Source organism: Scyliorhinus torazame, chromosome 9 (genome assembly GCF_047496885.1).
Source record: "Scyliorhinus torazame isolate Kashiwa2021f chromosome 9, sScyTor2.1, whole genome shotgun sequence".
Classification (NCBI taxonomy): domain Eukaryota; kingdom Metazoa; phylum Chordata; class Chondrichthyes; order Carcharhiniformes; family Scyliorhinidae; genus Scyliorhinus; species Scyliorhinus torazame.
In genome coordinates this window covers 214,200,675-214,218,672 of record NC_092715.1, presented here as the reverse complement: position 1 = coordinate 214,218,672, position 17,998 = coordinate 214,200,675, and the positions used below count along the sequence as shown (strand labels likewise).

Genomic DNA, 17,998 nt, shown 5'->3' with positions numbered 1-17,998 from the left:
GCTAGCTGAGTGAGCTAGCTCACAGAAGCACAGTGTGGGGGGGGGGGGCGGTTGTATATGCTTAGTTTATTTGCTGGGTTGGGATTTAGAGTAGTGTTGCTAGGGGGGGAGGGGGGGGATGAGTTCTGCTGACGTGGGGGGGACTTCGATGGAAGGTCACTGAAGGGGGTGGAGGCCTCCCCGGGGCGGGCCGGAGGAGGTGCGGTGCATGGGCTATAAGCGGGCCCAAGAAAGGTGATGGCTGACCGGTGGGGGGGGGGGGGGGGGGAGAGCACTTTGCCCCCAACTAGGCTGGTCACCTGAAATGTCCGGGAGCTAAATGGTGCGATGAAGAGGGCTCATGCGTTTGCACACCTGAGGAGACTGAGGGTGGACGTGGTGATGCTGCAGGAGACACATCTTAAAGTAGTGGATCAGGTCAGGTTGAGGAAAGGTTCGGTCAGGTTTTCCACTCGGGGCTGGACTCAAAGACTAGGGGGGGCTGCGATTTTGATCAACAAGCGGGGTGGCGTTTGAGGCAGTGAGGATAGTCTCGAATGTGGGAGGTAGATTTATCATGGTTAGTGGCAGGCTGCAGGGGATGAAGGTAGTGCTGGTCAACGTATATGCGCCAGGTCAGTATGGGTAGTAAGCGGCGCCGACAATGGAGGTTGGATGTGGAGCTGTTGGCGGATGAAGCGGTCTGCAAGAGGTTGAGGAAGTGCATGCTGAACTACCTGCAGGTAAACAACACGGGGGAGGTCTCAGCAGCGGACGTCTGGGAAGCGCTGAAGCAGTGGTGAGAGGAGAGCTGATCTCGATCCAGGCTCACAGGGACAGGACGGAAAGGGCAGAAACGGACCGACTGGTAAGAGAGATCCTACGAGTGGATAGGAGATATGCGGAGGCTCCAGCGGCAGGGCTATTGAGGGAACGCCGGAGGCTGCAGGCGGAATTTGGTTTGTCAACTACAGTAAGGGCAGTGGAGCAGCTGCGGAAGGTGAAGGGAGCGATCTACGAGCACGGGGAAAAGGCCAGTAGGATGCTTGCACAGCAGCTCAGAAAGAGGGAGGCAGCTAGGGAAATGGGGAAAATCGTTGACGGGGATGGGAACTTAGTTGGGGGCTCGGAGGGGGTGAGCAAGATCTTTCGGGACTTTTATAGTAGGTTGTATAGATCGGAACACCCTGGGGGGACGGAGGGGATGAGGCACTTCTTGGATGGGCTGACTTTCCCGAAGGTGGATGGGGAGTTGGTGGAAGGGCTGGGGGCCCCGGTCGGGCTGGAGGAGATAGTGGAGGGCTTGAAGGCCATGGGGCCGGGGAAGGCCGGATGGTATCCAGTCGAGTTCTATAAAAAATTCTCCGGAATATTGGGACCGGTACTGCTGAAAGTCTTTAACAAGGCCAAGGAAAGAGGGGTTTTACCCCAGACTATGTCACAGGCCATGATCTCGCTCATCTTGGAAAGGGACAAGGACCCGGAGCTATGCGGTTCTTACAGGCCGATATCCTTGTTAAACGTGGATGCCAGACTCCTGGCCAAAATTCTGGCCTCTAGGATTGAGGACTGTGTACCGGACGTTATAGGGGAGGACCAGACAGGGTTTGTTAAGGGTAGACAGCTGGGGGCCAATGTAAGAAGGTGAGTATGAGGGCGCTGGAGGAGAAGTTTGCACTGGCTGGATGTAATGTGATTATGATCCCCGGAAGGCAGGGATGCTGAAGTGGTGGTTGTGATGGACGCGGAAAAAGCATTTGACCCGGTCGAGTGGGATTACTTATTGGAGGTGCTGCAGCGGGTCGGGTTTGGGAGGGGCTTTGTTGACTGGGTTAGGCTGCTGTACTGGGCTCCGGTAGCTAGTGTACGGACAAATAGGACGACTTCGGAATATTTCAGACTACACCGGGGGATGAGACAGGGATGTCCCCTCTCCCCACTGTTGTTTGCGCTGGCGATAGAGCCGCTGGCAATTGCTCTGAGGGCCTCAAGGGGCTGGAAGGGGTTGGTTCAGGGTGGGGGAGGGGGTGGGGGGGAATGGGTGAGCACATAGTCTTGTTGTATGCGGATGACTTGCTATTGTATGTCTCTGACCCAATGGAGGGGATGGGGGAGTTAGGCTGGTTTTCGGGGTACAAGCTTAATATGGGGAAAAGCGAGTTGTTTGTGGTTCAGGCGCGAGGTCAGGAGAGGCGACATGGGGAACTGCCGTTCAGAGTGGTTGGGGACAGTTTTAGGTACTTGGGTATTCAGGTGGCAAGGGATTGGGAGAGGCTACACAAATTGAACCTGGCCCGGTTGGTGGACCAGATGAAGGAGGATTTCCGGAGATGGGATGCGCTCCCGCTATCTCTGGCGGGTAGGGTGCAGTCGGTAAAAATGACGGTCCTCCCGAGGTTTCTTTTCGTTTTCCAGTGCCTCCCCATCTTCATCCCGCGGCCCTTATTTAAGCAGATTAATAAGATTTTTGGTGGGCGGGGTAAGCCCCCGCGGGTGAAGAGGGCAATGCTCCAGCGGAATCAGGGAGATGTGGACTGGCGCTGCTGAATTTCAGTAATTACTACTGGGCGGCTAACATAGCCACGGTGAGGAGGTGGCTGTTGGGGGGGGGGGCAGATGTGGGTGCGCTTGGAGACGGCTTTGTGTAAGGACACCAGCTTAGGGGCACTGGTGACGGCGCCCCTGCCGCTCCCGCCGGCGCGGTACTCCACCAGTCCGTTGGTGGTGGCGGCCCTGAGAGTTTGGGGGCAGTGGAGGAGGCATGTGGGAGCAGATGGGGCATCGGTGTGGTCCCCAATCTGCGACACTCATAAGTTTGCCCCGGGGAGGATGGATGGGGGTTCCGTATTTGGCGGAGAGCAGGGATAGAGAGGATGGGGGATTTGTTCTTGGAAGGTAGCTTCTCGAGTATGAGGGCGCTGGAGGAGAAGTTTGCACTGGCTGGAGGGAATGAACTCCGATATTTACAGGTACGGGACTTTTTGCAGAGGCAGGTACCAACCTTCCCACTCCTGCAGTTAAGGGGGATTCAGGATAGGGTGGTCTCGAGAGGATGGATAGGGGAGGGGAGCGTCTCGGACATATATGAAGAGCTTTTATGGGTTCGGAGGAGACGCAGACCGAGGAGCTGAAGCTTAAGTGGGAGGAGGAACTGGGGGGTGAGATGGAGGAGAGCCTTTGGGCGGACACGTTAGGAAGGATCAATGCTACCTCAACATGTGCCAGGCTCGGCCTGATCCAATTTAAGGTTGTTCACCGGGCTCACATGACAGTGGCCCGGATGAGCAGATTCTTTGGGGTGGAGGACAGATGTGCGAAGTGTGCGGGTGTGGGGGGGGTGGTGCGGGGGGGCAAGAGGCAGACGTTCTGGCCTTTGCTTTCCTGGTAGCCTGGAGGCGTATATTGCTGGCGTGGAGGGACTCAAAGCCCCCAAAATCGGAGACCTTGGCTTTCAGACATGGTAGGCTTCCTCTGCCTGGAGAAACTTAAGTTCGCCATGAGAGGGTCTCAGCTGGGGTTCGCCCGGAGGTGGCAACCATTCGTCGACTTCCTCGCAGAGAACTAATCGTCAGCAGGAAGGTGGGGTTAGGCTAGCGTAGGTTAGGGGGGTAAGTAATGGCAAGACCTGTGGGTGAGGGTGGTGGAATTTGCACTATGTATATACTTCTCTTGTTATTTATATTTTTGATTCTGTTGCTGTTAAAATGGCAAGGAAAATACCTCAATAAAACGTTTATTGAAACAAAAAATCGCCACCTCTGGACTTGGCACCAGCCTCACCGTTAATACTTCTGACATGATGTCAGCAAACCCCTGCCAAAAACCCCTCGGCCTCGAACATGCCCAAAACATATGGACGTGGTTCGCAGCCCCCCCTCCGTACAGCGCCCACACCTATCCTCCACCCCCTCAAAGAACCTGCTCATCCGGGCCGCAGTCATGTGTGCCCTGTGGACCACCTTGAATTGTATCAGGCTGAGCCTGGTACACAACGAGGATGCATTGACACGCCTCGGGGCCTCCTCCCATAATCTGGCCTCCAGCTCCCCACCCAGCTCTTTTTCCCATTTTCACTCCATCTCCCCTATCGGGGCTCCCTCACACTCCCATCAGTTCTTTGTAGATCTCTGAAACTTTCCCCTCCCCCATTCCTGCTCTCGGCACCACCTTGTCCTGTAGCCCCTGGGGCGGCAGGTGCGGGAAGGTCGAAACTTGCCTCTGCACAAAGTCCCTCACTTATAGATACCGGAACCCATTCTCACCTGGCAACTCAGTCTCCCCCTCCAACTCCACCAAGCTCGGGAAGCCCTCATCAATAAAGTGATCTCCAAATCTCTCGATCTCCGCCAGCTGTCGCCTCCGGAACCCCCCATCCAACTCCCCCCGGAGCGAATCGGTGGTTACCACATATCGGTGCCCACACAGACGCCTCCTCCAGCCCCATGTGCTGCCGCCACTGATCCCACATCCTCACGGCTGCCACGACTACCGGGCTTATGAAGAACCTGCCGACGAGAATGGCAGAGGTGCCGTTAACAGTGCCCCTAAACCTGTGCCCCTACATGAGGCTGCCTCCACCTGCTCCCAAACTGAACCCTCCACCACTACCCACTTCCTGACCATCGCTATGCTCGCTGCCCAATAATAATTTATAAAGTTCAAAAGGGCTCGCCCCCGCTCCAGCAATACCTTCTTCACCCGCGGGGTTTTACCTGCCCACACAAACCCAGAGATCACCGCATTCACTTTTTTAAAGAATGCCTTGGGGATAAATATTGGTAGGCTCTGAAAGATGAACAGGAACCTCAGAAGGACCATTGTCTTCACTGTCTGCACCCTCCCCGCCAATGACAGCGGGAGCGCATCCCACTAGGGGAAATGAAGTAAGCTCCTTGCGTAAAAAAATCACGCACCTGAAAGTACCTGAATATGTTCTCTCTCGGGAGCTGGAACTTCTCCAGTAACTCGCCTAGGCCGGTGAACCTACCTTCCAGAAATAAGCCCCTAAACATCTCCTATCCCCTGAACGATGAATCTAAGCAGACGGCACAAACCTATGGTTCCTGCAAATCGGAGCCAGCAGTTTAGAATACTGCTTAAACTGATTCCAAACTTTCAAAGTGGCTATCACCACCAGGCTCGATGAGAATCTAGCAAGGGAAAGTTGGAGCGGTGAAGTAACCAGGGCCCTCAAACTCAACCCTATGCCCAAAACCACCTCCACCCATCCCCATATAGAGTCCGGATCCTTGAACCAACTCCACACCTTATCAATATTTGTCGCCCCACCCAAGGATCGCAAAGAGGTAACCCTATTGAATGCCTTCTCCACGTCCATTGAAATAATCACCTCTGGCTCGGTTTTAAGGAGGGCGACAACACAACATTTAACCTCCTAATATTGGCTGACAGCTGCCAACCGTTAACAAATCCAGCCTGTTCCTCCGAGATCACGCCATGTATGAAGGGCTCCAACTGCATTGCCAATACCTTGGCCAACAACTTGTCATCAGCATTTAACAACAAAATAGGCCGATACGATCCACATTCCATGGGATCCTTATCCTTTTTCAGGATCAAGAAGATCATGTCTGCGCCAGCATGACGGGCAACCCCCCGACACAGAATTATTAAACATTTCCGTAAGCAGTGGGACCAACTGACCAAACTGTTTGTTTGTAAAATTCATTGGAATACCCATCCGGACCCAGTGCTTTACTCGTCTGCATTGACCTAAGCAGCTCATAATCTCCTCCAGCCTTATCGGCATCTCCAACTTCTGCCTTCTTTCCCGCTCCTTTTCCGGGAAGGTTAACCTATTCAAGGTGAACCCTCCTCTGGGGCTCTGACTCCTACAAGCCACAATAGTAGGCCTCAAGCATCTCATTAACCTTCTCTGGGGAAGAACTGAACTGCCACCCGAATCCCTCGAGATCTAATATAGGCGCTAGCATCTTATTAATAAATGCCGAGTCGTCCCAATTCGGGACATACACATTTAGATGATTACGTATCTCCCACCTGTGTCAGTACCTTAACCACTGAAAAAGCCAACCTCTTATTAATCACTATCTCCCGGGAGGCAGCCTGCTGTCTTAGCTGGTGAGCCAACAGACGACTGACCTTCTCCCTATACTCCTAGTCTCCCTCGAGCGCCGGAACTGCATCACCGCCTTACCCGTCAATAATAACACACATTCCGTTTGCAATTTGTTTCTGTCAGCAAATAACTCGGGTGTCGGGGCGTTTGGGTATTGACGATCTACCTTGCAAATGGTACTCACCAGCCTCTGCCTCTCCACCTTCCTAGATTTATCCCTATGTGCCTTATGAAAGATTATTTCCCCCCCTAATTAACCGTTTCCAGGGCTTCCCAGAGTGTGGGAGATGAGACCACCTCATTCCTGTCAGCTCCATGTACTCGATGGCAGAGGATACAGTTTCACAAAATCCTTTCTCTGTAAGCAGTGCCATGCCCAGTCTCCACAGGGTCACTGAGAGCTGCCCAGCGCCAACATCAAGTCCAAAAATGCAGAGAATGATCCAAGATAACGATCGCCTAGTACCCCGCACCTCCTCACTCTAGGGAGAAGTGACCTACCTACCACAAAGAAGTCACTCCGGGTAAACACAATGAACTTGGAGGAAAAAGAAAACTCCTTATCCTTTGTCTACGGGTCTGCCCCCGCCTGCTCCATGAACTCCAATAGCTCCATCGCCACCCCAGATGGACTCGGAGACTTGGGACTTAACCTATCCAACCAAGGATCCAACCCCTAATTAACGTCCGCCCCCCCTCCCCAACCAATAATTAGCCACTGTGAATCAAGATCAAGGATAGGCGCCAGCACCTTATTAATAAATGCTGAGTCGTCCCAATTTGGTACATACACATTGACCAACAGCACTGGCGTACCTGATGATTACATACCTCCCATCTGTGGCTGTCAGTATTTTATCCACTGACAAAGCCACCCTCCTATTAATCAACACAGGGGTCCCCCGGGCCTTACAATCAAAACCCGAGTGATAAACCTGTCCCACCCATCCCTTCCATAACCTAGATTTGATCCTTGATTTTCAAATGGGTCTCCTATAGGAAAACCACAACCGCCTTCAAACTTCTCAGGTGTGCAAAAACCCGAGACCTTTTACTGGGCCATTTAATCCCCTCACATTCCAAGTTATGAACCGGACTAGGGGCCTTTGACCCCCTCCCCGACCCAGGATCAGCCATAACTTCCCTGTGAGGCAATCCAGCAGTGCCCCAACCTGCGCCAGCTCCAGTCCCACCCAAGATGGCCACCACATAGCCCATCAAGCCAGTCCAAAAACAAAGGAACCAACACCATCAGCAGTCCACCACCACCACCCCACCCAGAAAATCAAACAAACAACCAACAGAGAAGCAAAAGCCTCCCTCCCACCGTCCCCAAATAACAGTGAAGGATAGTCCCCTATCTGCTCTGTTTCCTATCTGCTACTTTAGTCACAGCTCCAAAAAATTCAGCCAGGTTCGTCATACTGATCTACCTGTAAAAATTCATGCTGACGCTCTGACCTGAAAACGTTCAAGGAATTCCGTTACCCCATGTCCATAATTATGGACTCCAGTCATTTCATGACTACAGACTTGAGGCTAACTGGTTTCTAATTCCTTGGTTTCCCTCTTAATTAATGGAATTACTTGCACAATTTTCCACTCTAAAATAACAGTTCCTGAATCAAAAGAACTTTGGAAGTGTTTGGGGGGGGGGGGGGAGAAAAGTACAGCTATTAGACTTTAGTGTACTTCACTCATCCACTCATGAGAAACCAGACAAAGCCACTTGGAGTAGAGGATCCAGTTTATTCAAGCTATAGGGAGGACCTCTGGGTGGCACAGTGGTTAGCACTGCTGCGTTACAGCGCCAGGGACCCTGGTTCAATTCCGGCCTTAGGTGACTTCCTGTGTGCAATTTGCACTTTCTCCCTGTGACTGCGTGGGTTTCCTCCGGGTGCTCCGGTTTCCTCCCAATGTGCAGGTTAGGCGGATTGGCCATGCTAAATTGCCCTATAGTATCCAAATACTGATTGGATTGGTTGGGTGTGGTTACTGGGGTACGGGGATAAGGTGGGGCCTGACCCTGGGTAGGGTGCTCTTTCGGAGGGTTGGTGCAGACACGATGGGCTGAATGGCTTCTTACTGCACTGTAGGATTCTATGATTCCAAGTGGGTCACCAGAGAAGCCAGATTTATTGATAATACAGACAGTTAGGATATATCCTAGGATTCTTTGGGAGGCAAGGGATGCGATTGCAGAGCCTTTGGCTTTGATCTTTGGGTCCTCACTGTCCACGGGGATGGTGCCAGAGGACTGGAGAGTGGCGAATGTTGTTCCTCTGTTCAAGAAAGGGAATAGGAATGACCCTGGTAATTATAGGCCGCCGGTTAGTCTTACTTCGGTGGTCGGTAAGTTAATGGAAAAGGTCCTGAGGGATAGGATTAATGACCATTTGGAAAGATGCAGCTTAATCCGGGATAGTCATTCGTGAAGGGTAAGTCTTGCCTCACAAATTTGATTGAATTCTTTGAGGAGGTAACTAAGTGTGGAGATGAAGGTAGAGCAGTTGATGTCTTATACATGTATTTCAGTAAGGCGTTTGATAAGGTTCCTCATGGTCGACTCATGAAGAAAGTAAGGAGGTTGGGATAGAGGGAAATTTGGCCAATTGGATAAGTAACTGGCTATCACATAGAAGACAGAGAGTGGACGGAAATTTTTCAGACTGGAGACCAGCTACCAGCGGCGTACCACAGGGATCAGTGCTGGATCCTCTGCTATTTGTGATTTTTATAAATGACTTGGAGGAGGGGGCTGAAGGGTGGGTCAGTAAATTTGCTGATGACACCAAGATTGGTGGAGTAATGGATGAGGTGGAGGGCAGTTGTAGGCTGCAAAGAGACATTGATAGGATGCAGAGCTGCGCCGAAAAATGGCAGATGGAGTTTAACCCTGATCAGTGCGAGCTGATTCATTTTGGTAGGACATATCTGTATGCGGATTACAGGGTCAAAAGGTTGGGTGCGGTTACTGGGTTACGGGGATAAGGTGGGGCCTGACCCTGGTAGGGTGCTCTTTTGGAGGGTTCTGAGGAATGTGGGGGAACAGAGAGATCTTGGGGTTCATGTCGACAGATCTCTGAAGGTTGCCACTCAAGTGGATAGAGCCGTGAAGAAAGTCGTGAAAAACGTGTTAGCGTTTATTAACAGGGGGCTTCAGTTTAAGAGCCGTGGGGTTATGCTGCAACTGTACAGGACCTTGGTGAGACCACATTTGGAGTATTGTGTGCAGTTCTGGTCACCTCATTATAGGAAGGATGTGGCAGTATTGGAAAGGGTGCAAAGGAGATTTACCAGGATGCTGCCTGGATTGGAGGGTAGGTCTTACGAGGAAAGGTTGAGGGAGCTAGGGCTTTTCTCATTGGAGCGAAGGAGGATGAGAGGCGACTTAATAGAGGTTTATAAGATGATGACGGGGATAGATAGAGTGGATGTTCAGAGACTATTTCCTCAGGTGGATGTAGCTGTTACAAGGGGGCATAACTATAAGGATCGTGGTGGGAGATATAGGAGGGATGTCCAAGGTAGGTTCTTTACTCAGAGTGGTTAGGGTGTGGAATGGACTGCCTGCTGTGATAGTGGAGTCGGACACTTTAGGAACTTTCAAGCGGTTATTGGATAGGGACATGGAGCACACCAGAATGACAGGGAGTGGGATAGCTTGATCTTGGTTTTGGACAAAGCTCGGCACAACGTCGAGGGCCGAAGGGCCTGTTCTGTGCTGTACTGTTATATGTTCTATGTTAGTTGTACTTCAAGATTTGATTAAAATAAATTAGCATATACCAAGCATTTGTTACTAGTTATCTATGTCCAATCAGGATTATTGATTAAGGTTACATCATGCATAGTATGTGAGAATAATTAGCCAATCATATTAAGGGCCCGCATGCTTGATTAAATTATCCAATAATTACAAAGGCATGTATGTTGGTTTGCAGTTAATGATGTCAGTTTTCTGATATCTAGAGTGTAGTCGTCGATCACCTCCCTGTGCCATTTTAATGGCCCCTCTATGCCTTCCATCTATCCTCCCCGCTGTTCTCAGCAGACAGATTGGAGCCACAGCAAATGGTAGAGTGTTCCAGATTGAGCAACAAACCTTGCGACCTAACACCTGCAAATTCCACCCCAGAAACTGGCCTCTTCAGAGACAAATTGTATCCGTGTATTATTACACTTGGCAGTTTGTTTTTAACTGTGTAACTCTGAACCTTCTCCCAATATTGTGGAACTAAAGGTTTTAAACTGGCTTCAGTGTAGTATCTTATCAGGTAATGCTGCCCAAATCTCAGGAAGTTATAGTTCACCCTCTGCAATGTCCTTGCGTACGTCTTTTAAAACCCTGGGATGGAAATATAGTCCTGAGGATTTGTTCCTTATTAGTTGCATTATTTTCATCATTCCTGTTATTTTGCTTACTTTGATTTTGGTTAGACCCTGTCCCTATCATTACTAATTTCTTTGGCATATCCAGCCTTCTGACCTTTCCAACTGCTATAAATAACGACACAAAATAATTATACAAGATATCTGCCATTTCCCCCGTTTCATAGATGATATCCCATTATCAGTTTTCAAGGGGATCACTTTGCTGCTGACTACTTTCTTTTTCCGAATGTATTTGCAAAGGTTTTTAATGACTGCCACTCTTTGCTGTTCTTTGTATCTTTTTTGCATTTAATATGCTTTTTTTTTTAGTTTTATATTGTGTTTTACTCTAGTTGTCTATGGTGTTTTTTTAAGGCAGTAGACCAGTAAAACTAATATAGCCTGTTCCCTTCACGACAAAGGACGCATTGTTGCAGTAAACTATCCCAGACATGCACATGAAATTCACTGCCTTTCTGACCTTTGTGATAGAAAAGAGAGTGTTGGAAGTTCAGTCGGACACATAGGGCTTGAGACAGTTATCGGTGATTGAAATTGTTGGCGAGGGTTTCTGCTGGGGCTGAAAATTATTGTCATGGTCTTCCTGATATTTAGCTGAAGGAAATTGTGTAAGACTATGGGCTGCATTTTGCAGTCCCAATGCTGAGAAAAACCATGCCGGGCAGCCGAATAGGAAGGTGTCGAGGTGGGTCCCAATTTCATATTTCAGGGCCAATTTGTGCCAGCCGCCATTTTGTCCAGAAGGGGAGACAGTGGGTCACAACCCAACAATTATGCAAAGTGGTGTAAGAACCACTTGGAGCAACACGGTAGCATTGTCGATAGCACAATTGCTTCACAGCTCCAGGGTCCCAGGTTCGATTCCGGCTTGGGTCACTGTCTGTGCGGAGTCTGCACATCCTCCCCGTGTGTGCGTCGGTTTCCCCCGGGTGCTCCGGTTTCCTCCCACAGTCCAAAGATGTGCATGTTAGGTGGATTGGCCATGATAAATTGCCCTTAGTGTTGGGTGGGTTTACTGGGTTACGGGGATAGGGTGGAGGTGTTGACCTTGGGTACGGTGCTCTTTCCAAGAGCCGGTGCAGACTTGATGGGCCGAATGGCCTCCTTCTGTACTGTAAAGTCTATGATAAACCGTCATTTTAAAAGCTTGTCTGAAATGCGATTTTCGGAGATGTCGGTATTTTCATCCAGACGTGTTACCTTAAGAAGAATGTATGAACCTTGTCCAGTTGCTCAGATAGAGACACTTACTAATGTTGGAAAGTTAGCATCTTTTTCCAGTACTTCAATTGAGCAAGATCAAAGGGAGTTCCTGAAGCTGCACCGCAGGTTGGAGGAGGAAGTCTCAGCTTTGTTGAGCCGCTGGCATGGTGGCAAGCATTGACACTATACAATGAGATTGTGAAAGGGCCAAGGCATGCACATGCCTTGATATGAAGTAAGGCTGGGTCTAAGCATGGCAGTGGTCAGTATGTTGCCTTCTGCTGAAGTTACCGGCAGAGGGGAGTTGTTTTTGAGATCTGAGTTGAGGCGTGCAGCAGGTGACCCGGGTCACTGTCCAAGTGGAGTTTGCATATTCTCCCCGTGTCTGTGTGAGTCTCACCCCCACAACCCAAAAAGATGTGCAGGATAGGTGGATTGGCCATGCTAAAATGCTCCTTAATTGGAAAATACATAATTGCAAAAACGATGAGCTGGGCTGCTGTGGCCACTTGCAGAGCTGTGTTGTGAGCTGCTGCATGTTGATTTGTTAAAGTCCAGCACTTGCTTAATGGAGCAGTAGCAGGCGGGTTTTGCAGAATGCTCAGAGCTAGGATTTCAGAGACATGAGATGTGTGTAGCTATGGTTTGAGTGTTCATAATAGGCTAACTCTGACAGGGCAGCCATATTTTAGCCATCAATCATGTGACCTATGGCAGCAAGTGCTCACTTGTCAAAGATCAGCTGCCTGGTTAGCAGTGACCTTTATCTTTGTTTAAGAGGTTTGTTGCTGCGTAAAGGATTATGGTTGAGCCGTAGGCAGGTCATTTATTGTTCCTGGAATGGGATGCACCAAATCTTGTACCTGACTGCTTTTGGCCCCACACAAATACCTGCACTGGTTTTGGGAAGCAGTCCCGGCAACTCTGACTCTCTAGGTGGAAAATAGCATGTGCGTATATATTAAATCACATCTCAGGAATGCAATGTCTGGAAATGGCCAGAATCATGAATCCCAAACCAATGGTAAAAATTCAGACCAATATGTCAAACAGGTAGACTGACTGTGTTGCCAGTGGAGGGATAGAGAGAAGATGTGGAGAGGAGTTGCTTACCGCTGTACACATGAAAGCTGGTCTTGTGTTTGCAAGTAATGTTGCTGAGCAGTAATATGTGCATGGGGAAGAAAAGGGGGGGCCAACAATAAATTCTTGGGGAACTTCATAAATAATAGTGCTGGAGTAGAAATAGAAGCTCTTGGAGGGGATACTCTAATAGGCTAATATATGAGTGGAATCAAAGTTGATGTTTACCAGTGTTAAATATAGCATCTACCAACAAAAACACAAGGCTTGATGAAAATGAAATAAAGCCAACTCACAAATGTTGCTGGCATATATTTTAATATTAGCAAAAATTTGAATGGGTTTCAAAGATTTAACATGTATTGGTTTGAAAATGACATTTCCAGTAATTTATTCATTTCCTGAACCATTAGGTGTGCCTGATGACGCACAAACTGCTGGGCTGCTCGTTATTTATTAGCAGCTTTTGTCACACTTTCTTTTTCTGACATTACAAGAAAGGAGTATAATAAGTGTCTAAGCTCAGTGCTAATCAGATCTGATGTCTAAATTTTAAAAAGACTCGATCAAGAGTTATTAGGAAAATTGGAAGGCAGCTGCACCACAATTGTCAGTTGGAAAATAGCTTGCTTGCTTCTATAGCGTTAATTGAAATAACATTTCTGAGTCTGACCACAAATCAAAGTGTAATTTATGTCCTTAATTTTTGGGGCCATTATCTCCTAAAAGAACAAAATATATGTAACTGCAAGACAACATATCTGCCAGATTTCCCACATTAAAGTATTGACTACACGGGCAAAATGTACTTCATTGGTTGCAAACAATTTTAAGATTTGTTGTGGTCATGAAAGGCATACCTAAAAATGAGGTGTCAACCTGGTGAAGTTACAAATGAGGACTACTTCATGCCAAACAGCATGAGCAGCAAGCGGTAGATAGAGCAAAGCAATTCGACAACCAACAAGCTCTGCAGTCCTGCCATATCCAGTCGTGAAGAGCGGTGGATAATTAAACATCTCACTGGAGGAGGAGACTCCACAAGTATCTCCATGTTGAATGCTTGGAGAGCAAAAGATAAGGCTGTAGGATTCACAACAATCTTCGGCCAGAAGTGTCATGTGGATGATCCACCTCTGCCTCTTCCGGAAGTCACCAACATCATCAAACAATTCGAATCACTCCACGCAAGAAATGGCTGAAGGCACTTCATATTGCAAAGGCTATGGGTCCTGACAATATTCCGGCAATAGTACTGATGACATGTGCTCCAGAACTTGCCACGCCCCTAGGCAAGCTGCTCCAATACAGCTACAACACTGACACCTACTGAGCAACCTAGCAAATTGCCCAGGAGAGATGAATACGTGGGTCGAAGACTGGTGTGGGAGAAATGGATTTTGGTTTGTGGGACACTGGCATCAGCACTGGGGAAAGTGGAGGCTGTACCTCTGGGACTACCTGCATTCGAGCCATGCTGGGACCAGTGTTCTTGCAAATTGCATAACGAGGGAAGTAGAAAGGGCATGAAACTAATAGGCGTGAGGGGGGTGGAGGGTTCTGAAGAGGGGACATGTAGGACAAAAATCTCTGTTTCAAAGACCACGGGCTGGCTTTTCCGCCCCGCCACGCCACATTTCTGTTTTAGCATGCCGACGGGATGCTCCGTTACGCCAGCTCATCAATGGGGTTTCCCATTGTGGGGCAGCCCCACACCGTCTGGAACCCCCTGGGTTGCTGGCAAAACGGAGCATCCCGCTGGCAGAGAATCAAGCCCTAATGGTCCTGTCAGCAGAGAATCGGAACATTTTCGCACTGCTGCTAGGGACGCCGGGGAGATATGATTCCATCCATGCAAATGAGACCTGGTCATGTCCCTCTGTGACTGGTCCCTTCTGGATCATATACTTTACACTGCAGCCCTGTCTCCATCAGGGACTTGCACCCGGCTTTTGATGTGCAAAGCCTGTATCCTCACCACGCGTCCCTGTCAAATAGGGTACCGGTGACTGCCACACCAGGTGTTAGCAATGAGTTCTGTGGCCCCTGTCCTGGTTCTCCCAGTAGGGTCTACCGTAGGTGTCCTAATTGAGTGAGCCTTGTGCCATCCTGCCAGAACAGTGACAGCTGGTTGGGTGGTGGTTACTGTGCAGACATACGGCTCTAGGCTAAGAGACTAGTGTGCAGGCACGTCCTATAGATGGGAGTCACTGACGGATATGTGCCTTTGCGGGAGCTTGGCTGCAATGTGATGTGGAACCTGTGTTTAACACACGGGGTGTGACAGGGAGCTGTTCAGGTTTCCTAGGCAGGTTTATCCACGTGCACATACCGTGTGATACCATTGGGGTGCGGTTGACCTGCAGGTTCTGGAGTATTCACCTGATAGCCTCACTAGTGAGGCTGTTAATCTGAGAGAGGCTGTTTGCCAGGGAAGGTTCCAGTGGCCACTGGTGCACTTTGTGTAGGGTTAGCTCTGTTAACCCCCTTCTTCCTTTGCTGTGAAGACGTGCATCTAAGGACTGTAATGAGGAGTCCAACACCTGGTGGTCCAGCGATTGAGCATGGCCTCACCTATCCCCTTGAGTATACCGCGGATGCATGAGGATTTCAAGATGTATGGCGTAGATGGATAGCTACATGATCAATAGTTTAAGCAGTCAGGAGCCTGTAGGTAACACCTAAGGGGTGAGTTGCTAGTCTTTTCCGGCAGCAATGGGAGGTTCAGCCATGGTACCCTGATCCCGAGGGGGACACACCGAGTCCACGCCCTTGCCACCAAGCCGGCCCCCATTAGTCCCAGATCTCCAGGCATACGCTCCCCAGCAAGGCCGAAGACAATGAAAAAGGTGCTTCCTCCTTGCTTCCCCTCAAAGATCATGGTGCCAGGACCCCATTTGTAAATACTTGCATCAAATCATGCCCGTGTGATTCCCGTCTGGGAGGGGGTGGAGCATAACCGGGGAAGTGGGGAGGGTAGATTCGGGCATCCAGCCTGCTGATCACATTTAAGTAAATGCGTATGAGCTATTTGCATGTTCCCACCGGGAGAGAGACAAGAAACAAGTAACCATAGGCCAATTAGATTAAAATCAGTCACAGGGTTGTAAAAGATGTAATAGCAAAGCATTTAGAAATAGATAATACAATCAAGTAGATTCAGTGTGGCTTCATGAAGGGGAATTCATGCCTGACAAATTTATTAGAATTTGAGGTGGCAATGAGCAGGATGGATAAAGGGAAACCAGTAGATGTAATATACTTGGATTTCCAAAAGGCATTCAATAAGGTACCACACAAAAGGCTGCTTAAGTAGCTTAAGTAGCCATGATTTGTACATTTCTTTGTTCTTTAGGATACGGACCCAGGAAGTGTAGAAGATTGTAGTTTAGTCGGGCAGCATGGTCGGCACGGGCTTGGAGGGCCGAAGGGCCTGTTCCTGTGCTGTACATTTCTTTGTTCTTTGTTCTTTAATAAGGCAAGAGTCCATTGTGTGAAGTATATTAGCATGGATGGAGGATTGGCTATTTGATAGACGACAGAGATGGGATAAGAGGCACATTTTCTAACTCGTGGAGTGCCACAGGGATCAGTGCTGGGACCATAATTTACAATATATACTAATGATTTGGACGGGAGAAGTGAACGTGTATTGCCAACCTTGTGGATGACACAAAAATAGGTTGGAATGCAAGGAATGAGTGGTGACCTTATTGAGACATATAAGATTCTCAGGAGGCTTGAGGGTGGACTCGGAGAGGATGTTTCCTCTTATGAGAGAGTCTAGGACCAGAGGGCATAATCTCAGAGTAAGGGGTCGCCCATTTAAGACCGAGATTAGGAGAAATCTCTTCTCTGAGGATAATGAATCTATGGAATTTTTTACGACAAGAGAGCTTTAGAGACTGGGCATTAAGTATGTTTAAGGCTGAGATAGATAGATTTTTAATCAGTCAAGAAATCAAGTGTTATAGGGTTAAGGCGGGAAAGGGGAGTTCAGGATTATATCATATCAATCATGATATCTTTGAATGGCAGAGCAGACTCAATGTACCAAATGGCCTACTCTGCTTCTATGTCTTATGGTCTTAATAGGTATGTGCTGTACACAAGACAGGACAAATCCAACATGGCCAATTATTCTACTCTTGATCATCAGTAAAGGGATAGCAAGGTAGCAAAAGTGAATAGCACTGTGGCTTCACAGCTCCAGGGTCCCAGGTTTGATTCCCCACTGGGTCACTGTGGAGTCTGCACGTTCTCCCCATATCTGCGTGGGTTTCCTCCTGGTTCCTCCCACAGTCCAAAGACGTGCAGGTTAGGTGTACTGGCCATGATAAATTGCCCTTAGTGACCAAAAAGTGTTAGGAAGGGTTATTGGGTTACAGGGATAGGGTGAAAGTGAGGGCATAAGTGGGTCGGTGCAGACTCGATGGGCCGAATGGCCTCCTTCTGCACTGTATGTTCTATGTTCCATGTAAAGTGATGAAGGGATCAGCAACGGAAATATGAAGCACTTGGCAATAACCTGCTCAGTGACATTCAGCTTGGGTTCCACCAGGGCCACTCGCTGCTGACTTCATTACAGTCTTGGTACAAACATGGACAAAAGAGCTCAACTCCAGAGATAGATGAGGGTCACTGCCCTTGATATCAAGGCACCTCCAACAAAAAAGAATCTCACCATTGCCCCTTGATATTCAATGGCATTGTCATTGCTGAATCCCCCAATATCAACATCCTGGGGATTACCATTGACCAGAAACCTTTCTGGATTAGCCATATAAATATTGAGGCTACAAGGGACGGCATGGTGGCACAGTGGTTAGCACGGTTGCCTTTCAGCGCCAGGGACCCGGGTTCAATTCTGACATTGGATGACTGTGTGGAGTTTGCACGTTTTCCCCGTGTCTGCGTGGGTTTCCTCCGGGTGCTCCGGTTTCCTCCCACAGTCCAAACGTGTGCAGGTTAGGTGGATTGGCTAAAGTGCCCCTAGGTGGGGTACGGGGATAGAGCGGGGGATTGGGTCCAGGTGCGGTGCTCTTTCAGTGGGTTGGTGTAGACTCGATGGGCCGAATGGCCTCCTTCTGCACTGTAGGAATTCTGTGATTCTACGAAGAGCAGGTCAGAGACTAGAAATCTGTGGCAAGTAATCACCTCTTGACTCCACAAAGCCTGTCCCCCATGTACAAGGCACAAGTCGGGAGTGTGATGGAATACTTTCCACAACGCTCAAGC

The 17,998-nt window shown here is 49.1% G+C and overlaps 1 protein-coding gene across 3 annotated transcripts in view; it reads left to right on the top strand.

Moving 5' to 3' along the window:
* The window catches only part of uba6 (ubiquitin like modifier activating enzyme 6), a 294,389-nt gene that overhangs the window by 84,209 nt on the left and 192,182 nt on the right, over positions 1 to 17,998 (top strand). The window lies entirely within an intron of this gene.